We start from the raw sequence: 13,446 nt of genomic DNA, 5'->3' as shown, positions 1-13,446 counted from the left end.
GAGGAGAAGTACTGGTCCCACTTACCTGTCCCTTTAGCTTTACTGCGACTTTGAAGAATATTTTGTGATGTCCAGTTGTGCAAAGTGTTTTCCAGGACAAGCATATCCAGAAAGTAGTCCTGAAAGGATTTCCTTGGCAGATGTCTCAGTGCTGTTGATATACTGTGGTAGCTCATCCATCCTAGTGATCAGAGAGAGAATGGAAAATATTCCTTTCCTTTTGAAACTAGTGATTCAGCATGCAGCCAGGAACTGACATCATCTCATTCTGGTCCAAAGTTCAGAAAAACTCTGGGGAAGAGAGAAAACTGAACCCTGAAGATCATCTTTGTTGCAGGAGAGTAAAAGCGTCCCCTGGTGACATCCTCAGCAGACCAGCATGTGTGTCCAGCATTCTAGCTCTCATTCAAGATAAAGCTCAGGACTCCAGGACACAGCTCACAATCACAAATTTTTATTTCCTGTGATTTAGAAGTCTATGCAAGCTACTCCAAATCCTGTTGACCATAGCCTGCCAGCTAGAATGTTAAATAGAACAAAGTAATCTGAAATACTGCTGGGTGGTGGTGAGCCCAGTACATGGGACCTGGTAGTATCCCTCATCAGAGCAATCAGGCTTGAGTTCCCATGGGTTTCTCCTCAGTAATTCTGTGATACAGTGTTGGTATCATTACCATAATTAGCTGAATAACATTTGGAAAATCTGTCAATACTTCTTGCTCACCAGTTGACAAAGCAAGTGTGGTGATGTGACTGCTTCTGCAGATGGTTGTATAGCACATTTTACAAATGTTCTGGTTTGTTGGGAATTTTTTGTCTGTCAAAGCAGTATTTATTCAGTCTGTCTTTTCACTGTTCAGATGAATCTTATTATTATTCCAAGAGTTAATAACAATATCTGTTCCTTGCTGTCTTTCAAAGGACAGTGCTGCATATCAACCTCTGTGATGCCTAATGTTGAGCTTTTTACACCAATAGGAGTTTTACTGTAGAGAAAAATGCACTCCCGTGCAGAAAGATGACATCTCAAGACACCCCAAAACTAGTTTTACCCCATGTTGTGGTTAGCAGTGACCAGTTGCAGCCTTTAATCAGTAGTTCCTAGTTTCTGCTATTGTCTCGTTGCCTGTAAAGCACCAACTGCCTGAGAGAAGTCCTCCCTCTGCCTTCTCGCCTTTTTACACTTCAAATAGCTGCTGCCTTGCAAAGGGGTGGGGAGAAATCAACAGCTCTTGCTCAGTTGTGACTACTTTGTTTCTGCTGAGCGACAAGTGATTGATTTGCTTCATCTCCCACTCAAAGGCAGCCACAGCTTTTCTACTCATATTGTACAAAGGGAAAAGAAGAGTGAAAAGCGTTATATGAGAGACAAATCTAGGGGCAGATGTCAATCTGCATAGCTCATCACTTGAATTGGCTGCTGCTTCAATGAGAATGTCTAAGGTGCTACCAGGGAATGCAACCTATACTGTTAGCTATAAAGCTTTGTCACCAGATGTTTATTTCATCAGTGCTGAAATGTGTCTTCGTGCTCTTTTATCAAAGACTATAACTCCATTGAAAGGATTCATAGGTCAATTTGTATTTGTTATTAGATTCCCTCCACTCATTAGCTCAGGAGAGCAAGATAGTTGTCAATATGCTTAAGAGAATGGAACACTTGCCCAGAAAGTGGAGAGGCATTACAACAATTTCTCTTTATTAAAAAGTACAGGTGGAAGACAAGAATGATATTGCATCTATTGCATGTGCTACATATTGTGCTTTTTGGAAGCTGTGTTTTGTTTATTTTAATAACATATTGCATGTTTTTTATGTATTATATTTCAATCGAACGTTTTACTGAAGTGTTGCTATTAGGAAAATACAGAAGAACAACCAGGGAGATTTTTGTCTGGATCTAAAAAGACAGAAAAATGTCATAACAGATTGGAGTACTGCTTAATAAGTTTATTATTATACTTTATCAAAGATTGATGTAACCCATAAAACTAACAACAACTTTTGGTACTTATTTTTAATATCCTAATATTGTTTAATTTTGTAATGGTGTGGGTTTTTTTTAAAAAGCGTGTTTAAATCTTGATATCTGGTAATATGGTTCTAGGTATTAGGACAGAAAATAAAAGGATAAAACTTAGTGGTAGAACTAAAGAAAAGCAAGTTCTTATATGCTGAAAAAAATCACAAGGGACTGAAAAAATTCAGATGCGAGTACAGGGAAATTGTATTAATATTCTTTAGGATTCTAAATAGTCAATATATCATTTTTTAGGAAGTGCAACTTTCCAAAACAAACAGTGTAATTTTGTTAGAGACGATGGGACTATTAATAATTACATACGGTGAACAAGCTACTGGAATAGTTTTAGAGTTATGTTAAATTGTTTGTAAACACAGGGCATCTAGAGAAAGTTTCAAGCATACTACTTTTGGGCTAAGATTTTTCTTGTGTGGTGTTCCTATGACTTTCACCATCACTCAATACTGTATTTGTATGGCTGTAGCTATCGACAGTGCCACCATTTCAGGCAGGGTGTGCTCACACCTCAGGACAGCGAGCCTTGTGCCAGAGAGCTTGGAGTGTAAGCGTATAGGGAGACAAGAGGTGCAAACTGTTCATTGTTTGCACGGTGTTTGTGATGTTTGCCATCTTTACTGGCACCATGGTGACTGAACCAGAGAATTAGTGTTTAACATAGGCGTGCGCAACAAGGAAGGTCGCTAAATGTACTGTACTCTTCTGTCATCCTCTTGCGTTTTCTGTTCTGTAAGTAGACACACAAATCTTGTTGCTTTCCCTTCTTGCCAGTGCTCTTTCATTTGTTCTAAGCTGCCTCACCCTTTAGTCAAGTTGTCCATGCTCTCCTGAACAGGGTCTGAGTATGCTGTTAGTAATGTACCAAGGGGTATGTCAGAGCCTATCCACTGCTCAGGAATGGATTATCAGCATGGCCTTTCTGATTGCAGTCCCCCTCTCGGCCCTGGCTGGGTTAAGGTCCTGTTGCATATGATAAGTAGGGCCAATGATGTCCTGGTCCTGCTCTCTGAATGCGGCCTGTAGCAAGGGGTTGCCTGTGTCAATGATCATTGCATCTGCCTGAGTGCTCTGTGGGGCCCCACATAGCCTTGTGTTTTACAGAACTTTCTTCAGTTGCTTCAAAAAAGACTGCTTTTTTTCTCCTTGCTTTTAACAGCCCAACATTTTCTGTGGATTGGGCAAAGAAAAGGACATATTAGTAAACAGTCGTAAGTATGCTCCAAAGAAACCATTCCAGTCCCCCCAGCAAAGAGCAGCAGTGAGATGAAAACACACATTTTATTTGAAGAGCTTAGTGAATAGCTTCTTGCATTATTCAGTCATCTCTGCAGGTTATAAAATTGAAGCGGTACAAACCAAGGGTAAGAACGATGGGAATACAATCCCAGTGCTTGCAAGACAATTTTGTTCCGTTGTTTGGCCATGGGCTTCATCATTCCATCTTCCTACCTCTAGTTTCTCATTGCTTCTGGTCTATGGAAGGATACTGTGAGGACAAATACTCTGCAATATTTTAAGTGCCTAAACTGGAAAGGAAATTTCACACCATGAGTGTTAATGCCTGAAGGACATTATTATTATTTACTTCTCATTGTTTGTTTTTTTGATAGTCATATCAATATGAATGGTGCTGAGATTTCTAAGAGTGTGGAAAAGAATCTCATAGGAATTGAACAATAACTTACCAGTCATTGAGACTGCTTTTAAAATGTTAGAGTTTTGGTGTTTATGCAGTTTTTTTGAATTTGTCTTGTTCAATTGCAGTGGAAACCACTCGTTCAAGATTTGTTTGAAAAGTTTGTTAATCCAACAGGACTAGTTCCTCTGTTTTTAGTGGTTACTGAAATAGGCCTTTGGGAAGAGATTTCAGGTATTAACGAGTCGTAGAATCATAGAATGGTTAGGGTTGGAAGGCACCTTCTCATTAGGGTTGGAAGGGATCATCTAGTTCCAACCCCCCTGCCATGGGCAGGGAAACCCTCCACTACACCAGGTTGCCCAAAGCAACTCACCACACTCTGAGTGAAAAATTTCTTCCTTACATCTAATCTAAATCTCCCCTCTTTCAGTTTAAAGCCATTGCCTCTTGTCCTATTACTACCTGCCCCTGTAAAAAGTCCCTCTCCAGCTTTCCTGTAGGCCCCCTTTAGGTACTGGAAGGCTGCAACAAGATCACCCCGGAGCCTTCTCTTCTGCAGGCTGAACAGCCCCCACTGTCTCAGCCTGTCTTCGTAGGAGAGATGCTCCAGACCTTGGATCATCTTCCTGGCCCTCCTCTGGACCCGCTCCAGCAGCTCCATGTCCTTCTTGTGTTGGGGACTCCAGAGCTGAGTGCAGTATTCCAGGTGGGGTCTCATGAGAGCAGAGTAGAGGGGCATAATGACCTCCCTGGACCTGCTGGCCATGCTTCTTTGGATGCAGCCCAGGATGCGGTTGGCTTTCTGGGCTGCCAGTGCACATTGCCGGCTCATGTTGAGCTTCTCATCGAAAATGTTAGTACCGAAAAAAATTATTTATCAGGAAGCAAATTTATGAATGTTTAATGGTAATAAATAACATTGATATGAATAGCTGGTTGTTTCAGTCTGTACTAACAAGCCTTGTTGGCCAAAATGCTGCCTCTGACCTCTCCTACTCACCTTAAGGGGGCCGACGGCAGCTCAGAGGATGGTACAGCATGGATGACAAATACCTGCTGGCATTGTCCTGACTCCTGCACCTGCAGGAGCAGCTGCTGAGCCACAGCGAGAACAAGATAAATGAGATTAAACTTGGCTGGAATCAGCTGCTAATAGCTACTGCCTTTGTCTCCTGTTTCTCTTGAAAATTCAGTGGTTTTTCATCCTGTGGCCCACAGAGCCCATCAGAGGAATCAACCCTGGAGCAATGCTAATGAGTCAGGGAAAAGCAATTAAGGAAAGAGTCTATTGGCACTGCCTGTGTGAGCTCCTAGCACTTGCTAAGTGGTGGTGTCCAGTTGATGGGAGAACTTTAAGGTGTCCACAAATCAATAGGTGTTGGAAACACTTGGCAAGCCACTGGTGAAGCTCTCCCAGGTTGGTGTGTGCTGTGTAAGGTTCTCTTTCTGATGAACCAGAGCACTGTTTTTTTTTGTATTCTATATTTCTTCTACCATAAAAGAAAGCCCCTGACAGCACTCAGAGTCACAATGAAGGGCCAGCTACCAGCTTTTTGTGTGCTTGAAGGGTATTCCAAACCTTGCAATTGTTTTTCCCCTTTTGATTCTCCTCTGCATGGGCATGTTTTTTTGGTTCAGGTGACACACAAAAAAGCTGTATATTTAGACATCAGTTTTGCACTAGAGGTATAGTGGCTGGATCCCATTTTAATTCAGTGTGCTCAGGACCTGGTCTTTTTTCCACTTCATGCTGTAACAGCTGGGAACATAAAACTACTTATCTGGTGGTGCATGTATTTTATAAATATTTAATATTGAAAGTAATTCCTTTCTCATTAGGGAAATAGTCTATGTACACATCAAATATGATATTCTTTTTGATAAATAGCTTTTCTGAGCGCCAATTTAAATTTTATCTACTTTGCAAAGTATTGCTGAAAGGCAACAGATATCAAGTTTAACATTATGCCTATAATAAAGTGGAGAGTATCTTCATGTTGGTTTGGGATAGCGGTCCATCTAGTAACTTTCAAAAGTCACTGTTTGTGACTACAGACTTGATCACAAAGAATGTGCATTGCAGAAGTTAAGGTCAGAAACTTTATTTGTGTTATACTAGAGAGTACTTGTTTCAGAAGTTCTGTGTTCAAAACATGGCGAAGTAACCCCTGGCAATTCCCATCAGTGTCAGGTTTGAGGTTACCTCTGTAATAAAATTCAGCTGTCAGAAGCTTTGTGTTGGACCTTCCTTCTTGAATGATGACCTGTGGAATTTCCACTGAAAAATGTATCTCGTTCTTGCAAACACATATCTCCAGAAAAGAACTGGCCAAACTTTTATATTTCAGCATCAGAAAAAATATTGCTCAGCCTCTGAATTTTCTGCTTGGTTAAGTTTAGTTGGGATATGTTGTGAGGGCTGTAATTTCAGCAGGAACTGACTAGATCAGGGCCTATGGGACAGCAGTGCAGCTGACCTGGAGCAAAGAAAAATGTAAAGGACTGTTTGCAGTTCTTAAACCTTCCTAAAGAAATATAAGAATGTGAAAAGGCTGAGCTTTTGTCTCATAGAATTATTTTTACGCTCAAAGGATAGCATAGACACTTCCAGATGAAACAACCTGTCTCCTTTTGCACAATGTCTCATGCTGACATTTCAGGAGGAAAAAAATACTTTATTATACATTTACAGTGATGAGGCTAGGAAAAGGTTATTTTCTTCTAATTGAAGCATGTGCATAATCAGTGTGTACATCATAAACTGATGTCTCTTATACACTTCTCTTAAGTATACTAAATAACTAATGGTGAACATTTGATTTTAATGTAAAAAGTTTTTAGAGAGTGACATGAGTTCTAATACACAGGCTTTGGCCATATACTCTATGTACTGCTGCAGATCTGATTTATTATGCTTGACCTTTTAATGCATTATGTTCGGTTAAATGGGATATCACAACTATCTTGCTTTTAAGTAGCCTATGAATCTATGAACTGGTAAATGTCCACATCATGTTAATTGGAGTACCTTCGTTTCTGCAAATAGGCCTCTTCAGTCCTTGCTAAGAATAATCCGATCAAATATCATGCTCAAATATACATTTCCTCACAAAAATGTCTGTTTCTTTCTAACCTCTTCTTATCTTATTCTTCCCTATAGGAAAACTGAGTCTGATTAGAGCAAAAATATCTGACAGCAGGATGAAAGAAGTATTTCTAGGGCCTTCACAAACTTGCTTAGGGACTAAACTTCAGAAGTTTTCAGTTCTGTGACTATTCTTAACTTTTAGTACTGAGTGCAGGGCCTCACATGAAAGATAGGGAAATTTTTTTTCTTCTATGCAGTGAAATACTTTTTTATTTAATCTTAACATAGGCTTTAGTTAAAGTACTACGTTATACGCATACGAGGTTTGTGAATATTGTTGCACAGACAATATTGCAGGCACAGAACACAGTTTTCTTGTACTAATCTGCACATACAGAAAAAGTTGTGCATTTCCTGCAGGTTAGCCTGAGCAAAAATAAGCTTTTATGGAAGCACTTTCCAAAGTTTTGCTTAATAAAAAATTTGTTGGGAGAAATGAAATGGATTCCAAGCAATAAAGAAAGATCAAATTTTAAATGGCAGAAATTTTAGACATTATGTAAGAATTTCAGATTCTTATATAGGGAAGTGAAAATCTTTACAGATTTTTGTCAGGTGTGATCACACAACCACTGGCTTGTTGAGCCACATCTTTTCCAGATTAACTGTGAGATCAGGAATCTGTGGGAGGCTTTTAAACTCTGCCTTGAGTTGAACCTGCTGAGCAATGAGGAAGATCTGCTTTATGCCATCGTACATCTTAAAAAAGGTGATGATGACAAAAGCTGGTGCGTCAATCCGCGAATTAATAGGACGAATTGAATTGTGAAGAAAAGAAATCCTTTGCTTTTCTCAGCCATCCTGCCTCCAGCCACTTGGGCGTGAGGGGAGAAAACATTGCTTTTCTGAAATGTACTCCAGCAGATGTATTGGGGAATAAACTTGGTCATACAGCAAACGTTTTGGAACTATAGGCATAGAGAAATTATAAGGCCTCTTTGCTTTCCAACCCCTTCTCTAAAAGTGCTTTTACTGGATTTTCTTTTTTTCGTTCTGGATTTATTGTGTGCGTTATGCAGACCTTAGCCTGCATTTGATGCCTTCTGACAGAAGAAAAATGATCAATGCCAAAACCAAAGAATTCCAATTTCTTCTGTGGAGTTGACTCTCAATAGTGTCACACTTCTTTTCTCTGAGCCTGGCCCTTTTGAATGTAAATGCTGTGTTTTAATTTTTTTTTGTTCGTGTGCATGCATATATACACGTTACAAAGAACAGTTTTAGAGCAACCTTCGAATACTAGCAACCATGTTGCATATTAGTGCCCTTGGAGCAGGAGGCAGAAGTGGCTGATGTGCTAAAGTAAACAAAACAATGTGAACTAGGACAGCTGTTTCCAGCAGGTCAGAAAGGGAATGACGTTGCTCTTGCTCCTCCCCAGCCCAGAATGGGATGTTCCTTGGAACCGTTCCCCTCTTGCTGGACTGTGCTGTTGGACAGAGGAGGGTGTTGACTGACTTGGGGGTGAGCACATGGCCCATCTCTCCCCCAGGTGACATCTGGGGGCCTTTTCTTGCGCCTTGCAAGAGTAAAAGGCAAGGGACGAAGGGAGAAGCAGCAGCAGCACCCAGCTCAAGTGGGCACGTTGATAAAACGGAGGCAGCTTCGGCCCAGTAGTGCCAAGAACGAAAGCATCTGTGCTGAAGAGGGTGTTGCACAGAAGCAGCCGAAACTGTCTAGGGTTGCTGATGTAGAAGAAAGAAAAGAGAGAGGGCTGGGGGGGTGGAGAGAGCATGAGCAACAGGATTTGCACGTCTGTGGGAGAACCTGTGAAGGAGAAGGACAGGCAGGAGATTGAAAGTGTCAGCAGGAGACAGAGGTGGGCCCTCTTAGCTTGTTCCAATCATTCTCTTATTTAAGTCACTGATAACTTTCCACACCTAGACACCAAAAGATTACTATTTAAGCATGTTTTTGGTACGATTACCTCTCTTATCTATTCATGGTTGGAATGATTAGTCTATATTTACTATGATATTTGCTGCAGTGTCTACTCTAAGATGTTCATACACACACAGATGCTTTAAATAATAACTAAGTTGTTAGTGAAATGACAGTACAATGCTCTGAGAACTTTAGTCATAGATGGTGCTGAAAATATTTCATGATGAATAATTTACCCAGCAGTCAAATGTAATGTTCCTGGCTAGTTCATGAACAGATCATGAAATTATTTGTTATTCAAAATTATTCATGATTTTTTCCAGCAAATCATCTTCTGCATCTGGTACATTACCAGTTTCTTCCAATAATTGTGGTAAGCATTTTTTTTTCTCCATTAAGAGTTTTATAAAATATTAACTGCTCTTTTCTCAGTCAGTTGGGAGGTATATTTACTGCCTTGAAATATACTGTATTGAGAACCTGTCTACATGATATGGCTAGCTGAGAGGAAGATTAGATGGATATGACTAAAAAGAGGAAATGAAAGAAAAACCCTCAATAGAAATGATGAGACTACTTCCTAAAATGGTAGGTAAGCATGATTTTTAAAACAGATTTTGTTTTCATAAAGCACTATGTAAGAAAAATCGGTAGCCCCTGGTCTTTTCAAAACGAGCAGCATCGTTGAACCAGATTGTTATTTATTAAGACAGATTATCTCAGTTTCCGGAAAATGACTTGATAGGCTCAAAGTAATGCTATGCATGTCTGGCTTCATAAGGGAAATCTATTGAGAGTAAAAGACTAATTTCAAAGCGATGCTCCCAGGAGAACAGTTTGTATTCTAAGAGTAATATTCTATTTCACTGACTACAATAGTAGTAATCTGTTAACCTCTGAGGCAGCACAGCAGTGAGGGCTCATAAATAATACTGCAAAAATTGATGAAAATGTATAAAAATAATAAAAGCCTCACAGCCACTGCTGAAGAACCTGTTAAAGAAACGGAAAGATCTTTTCAAGGTATGTGAAGAGGCAAATAATGAAGCTTGAGCTTTTGTATAAATACAGAATAAAACCATGTATTGAAAAGGCATTGATGAAAGCTACAAACCAACATAACCTAAACGATATCTGGCAATATGTTTTAGTAATCCATGGCAGCTTCTGTCTGCCTCAGCCACAGAATCTGACCGATCCCCCAGCAAGACCAAAATATGTACTTTTGCAGTGGCTTGTTGTCACTGTAAGGTTATCTCACTCACTTACTTGGATGGTGTCTGAACGATCCCTCTGTTCCACCATGCAAATCCATGGGAATGGGATGCTACTGTACATCTGGTTGAGCTAGTTTGTTCTAGATTTTAATCTTAGCTACTTAGTCTTAAGTGCTAACTAGCCCGCTTTTTTGGCTAGGTAACCTAGGTATTGCCCTTCTGCTGTAGTTCCCTCAGTTCCTCTGTGTGCCAAAGAATGGAGATATCCTTGCACCATTTGACTGGCATTACAGGGGCTCTGCTTCATACCACTATGGAAGTAAACCAAGGAAGGAAGTCCTTGTGTTTCATGTGTATGGGAGTCCTCTGGGTCCTTCTGCACTCAGATAAGCTGTGCAATAAAAGCACGTTCTTTGAAATCAATGTTTCTCACAGAGGATTTGTTCCAGCTGTATCTACTCACTGGAATCAAAGTAAGCCCTCCTAGCTGATGCCAGTATGAGAGTGAGGTGTTTGGTCATGGCAGTAAGAATGTCCCAGGTATTTTCCACTGGTTCAGCTGCTGTATCCAGATAGAAACAAGCTCTGTGAGCTGGAGAAAATCCCAGCTAAGTGATGATAGCGTCATCATGTGTATTCATATACAGAAAGCGAAGGAAGCTGTTTAAAAGGAGAAGCACGTAAGCCTGTTGTATCTGGTACGTGGAGATCAATTGATTCTTAACAAAGCTTTTAATAAGGTAGAATTAGGAGAGGACTCTAGCCAATGTCTTTTCTAGCCACATTACAGGCAAGAAAGGTTATCATTTGAAACCTCTTATACAGAGAACATCTCCAAAGTAAGGCAGTTAATTTTAGTAATGTTTGGACTACTTGCGTAGAATTTAATAGGTACAAGCAACAAAGTTTTGTTAGCAATAGGTGTGTTTAAAATGTACCCTATTGCAAAGCAGCTAGGTCTGGAGAAAGTGCATCTCTTGGCATGTTTTTTGAAAAAAAAATTTAATTTCCCCCCAAATTTTTGGAAGAACCCCCCCAAAACTCTCATGCAAAAGGTCTAGTCTACCTGTTTCTTTGTGCTTCAGAACATGAGTTTGTGGACTATATTTATTAAAAACAATTCCAGGGCAAGCATGCCTTTGAGAAATGTGAAGAAACAATACGTAGTAGACTGGAGCAGTAATTAATAACATCCATATCTCTAACTCTGTCTTATTTTGACTTGAGTGGGAGGGAGGGGACACCATTGCGGGGTGTGTAGAGTGTGGGGAGGAGGCAAAGCAATTCCCAGGTGGGTTGGGATGATTTTTAAGGTAGAAAACAACAGTGTTGAGTACAAAATGAGGTAGGGGACAGCAAAAGAAAATGACAGTTCTAATCTGGGGGCATGAACACATGTATTTTCTGTTAGGGAGTTCATTTACAATTTCTTACAAAACTGCTGAGCTCCAATCTGTTTGGAAGCCAGTGTGAAACAACCGAAAAGAGATTAGGAAGAGACTGGTATTTCATCATTGTTATGACACAGGACATAACTGTACAGAAAAGGCAATAACTCTGTGGACTTTGGCAATTTAAGCTGATTCCAGTCTCTCTGGCTGAGGAACATTACGTGTGTATGCATCTGGACATACATCTGCGCACCAGGTTTGCATCTAGCCTGGTAAACATAGTGTTGCTATCACTAGTAAAGAGGCAGCAGGCCTCAAGCTAACCCTGCAAGGGCACAGAACCTGTCAGACTTTGTCTGAACTTGGCCTGTCTGGAGTTTACTTGAACTTATTTAGCAATAGCTGCAATTTTTTTTCTAATTGTCAGGTGGCTATTGCCTAATTTTTTACTTTTGCTTATAGTCATGTGATATAACCATGATTTTTGTATCGCTAGTAACAAGTAGTAATTTGTGTAGAATGAAATACCGATGTCTATAGCGTGATGATGATGTACAGAGGAGCATAGGTACAGTGTGATAACAAATGCTTTGCAAGCACGGACAAAGTGGAAACAACCTGTGTATTGGGGGTGAAGTGATGGGATGAGAACCAAGGAACCACAGCAGGGGAGTGGCAAGTCCAGGCTTCTGTTTTGTTTTTCTGTAATAATTAGATCTAGACTAATAATTATTTTAGTCATTTATTCAGCTGGTAAGACTTAAATTACAACAACAATAGTTTTTTGACTTGGTGTTTCTTTTTTGCCCACGACAATAATTTAAGTGTGACAAAGTAGCTATGTCTAAACCTGAGCAGAGCTTAACTGTGCTGCTGAATTCAAGCCATTTTTAATTGAGCTCACAACTTATGTCTCACTTCAATTACAACCCCACCACTTTCTCAGCAGGGCCGAGTCCAGGCTCGTTATCTCAGCTGTACCACTTCAATCCTTCCCTGACAGGATTTTCAGGATGCTGTGACTTGGGCTCATTGCAGGTATGTAGGGTAGGAAGCAGGGGACAACAAGGTGCTGGGGGGACATGGTGAACTGGTGGTAGGCATGAGCCTGCCTGTGATCTCTGTAGATGTGGAGGTTGAGTTTTTAACCTTTCTCACCCCAAAAGTGGAGAGCTCCCTTTTTGACAAGCACACGTCTTGTTCCAAATTTCAGTCAGGGCAGAGGGAGCAGCAGGTGGGGTGATGTGGGTGACAGTCATTTGAACTTGAACAACTGTCTCTATAATTAGCATGATAGCCAAGATGTAATATATGGGCCCATTCTGTCAACCCTATCCAGAACATGACATAGACTGAGTTACCAGAAACAACTTGGAGACTGAGTTCATTGGCTTTGGATTAGGGGGTAGGTGTCTATTTTGAGCAACGCTGGTTAGAATGCATCATTTCAACTGCAAATGTGTAAAAGAGTAGCTCAGGCCAAGAGACTGTTCCCAGAAAGGCTCAGCAAAAGTTCCTCCTAGATTCTGTGGGCACACAGTTAAGCTCAACAGCCTAGCAGATGTTGATACGCTATTAACTATTTCTAGATGCGCATATGCATCCTGATTTTATTCCTAACAGGAATTCTTCAGGAACTACTTTACACATGGAAGTGATTCACACATTTACTGGGTGTTATGAAATAACTCAGCATACTTTGTCTGCCTAAGCACAAATAACCCTGAATTGTGAGAAAGCTAGTTCCCGTAAGTGGACAGATGTAAGGTGAAAACAACAAAGTTTCGCAGTTTGCCTGGTGGTCAACTTACATATGAAAAACTTTGCCAAGATTTATTGTCTCAAGCACTGTTGTATAAAGGGGGAGAAAATAGCTTTATGGACCTGTGAACTGTAATCAAAACATGGTGATAGAAATAGGTCAATGTTGTACATAGAAACCCCCATATTCACTTGCTTTATACAAACTTTGATCTATATTTAGATAATCACTCTTGATTATGTGTTATGAAGAATTGCTAAATAAGCCGAAGAAATGTGAGTCAGACACAAAGATGTTATTACCTGAGCTTTAGATTCGTGTTTATAAAGCTCGCTGTAATGAAGTTTTATTGTGGAATGTGCTG

Source organism: Tauraco erythrolophus, chromosome Z, assembly GCF_009769465.1.
Source record: "Tauraco erythrolophus isolate bTauEry1 chromosome Z, bTauEry1.pri, whole genome shotgun sequence".
Classification (NCBI taxonomy): domain Eukaryota; kingdom Metazoa; phylum Chordata; class Aves; order Musophagiformes; family Musophagidae; genus Tauraco; species Tauraco erythrolophus.
This window is presented reverse-complemented; position numbering follows the sequence as displayed.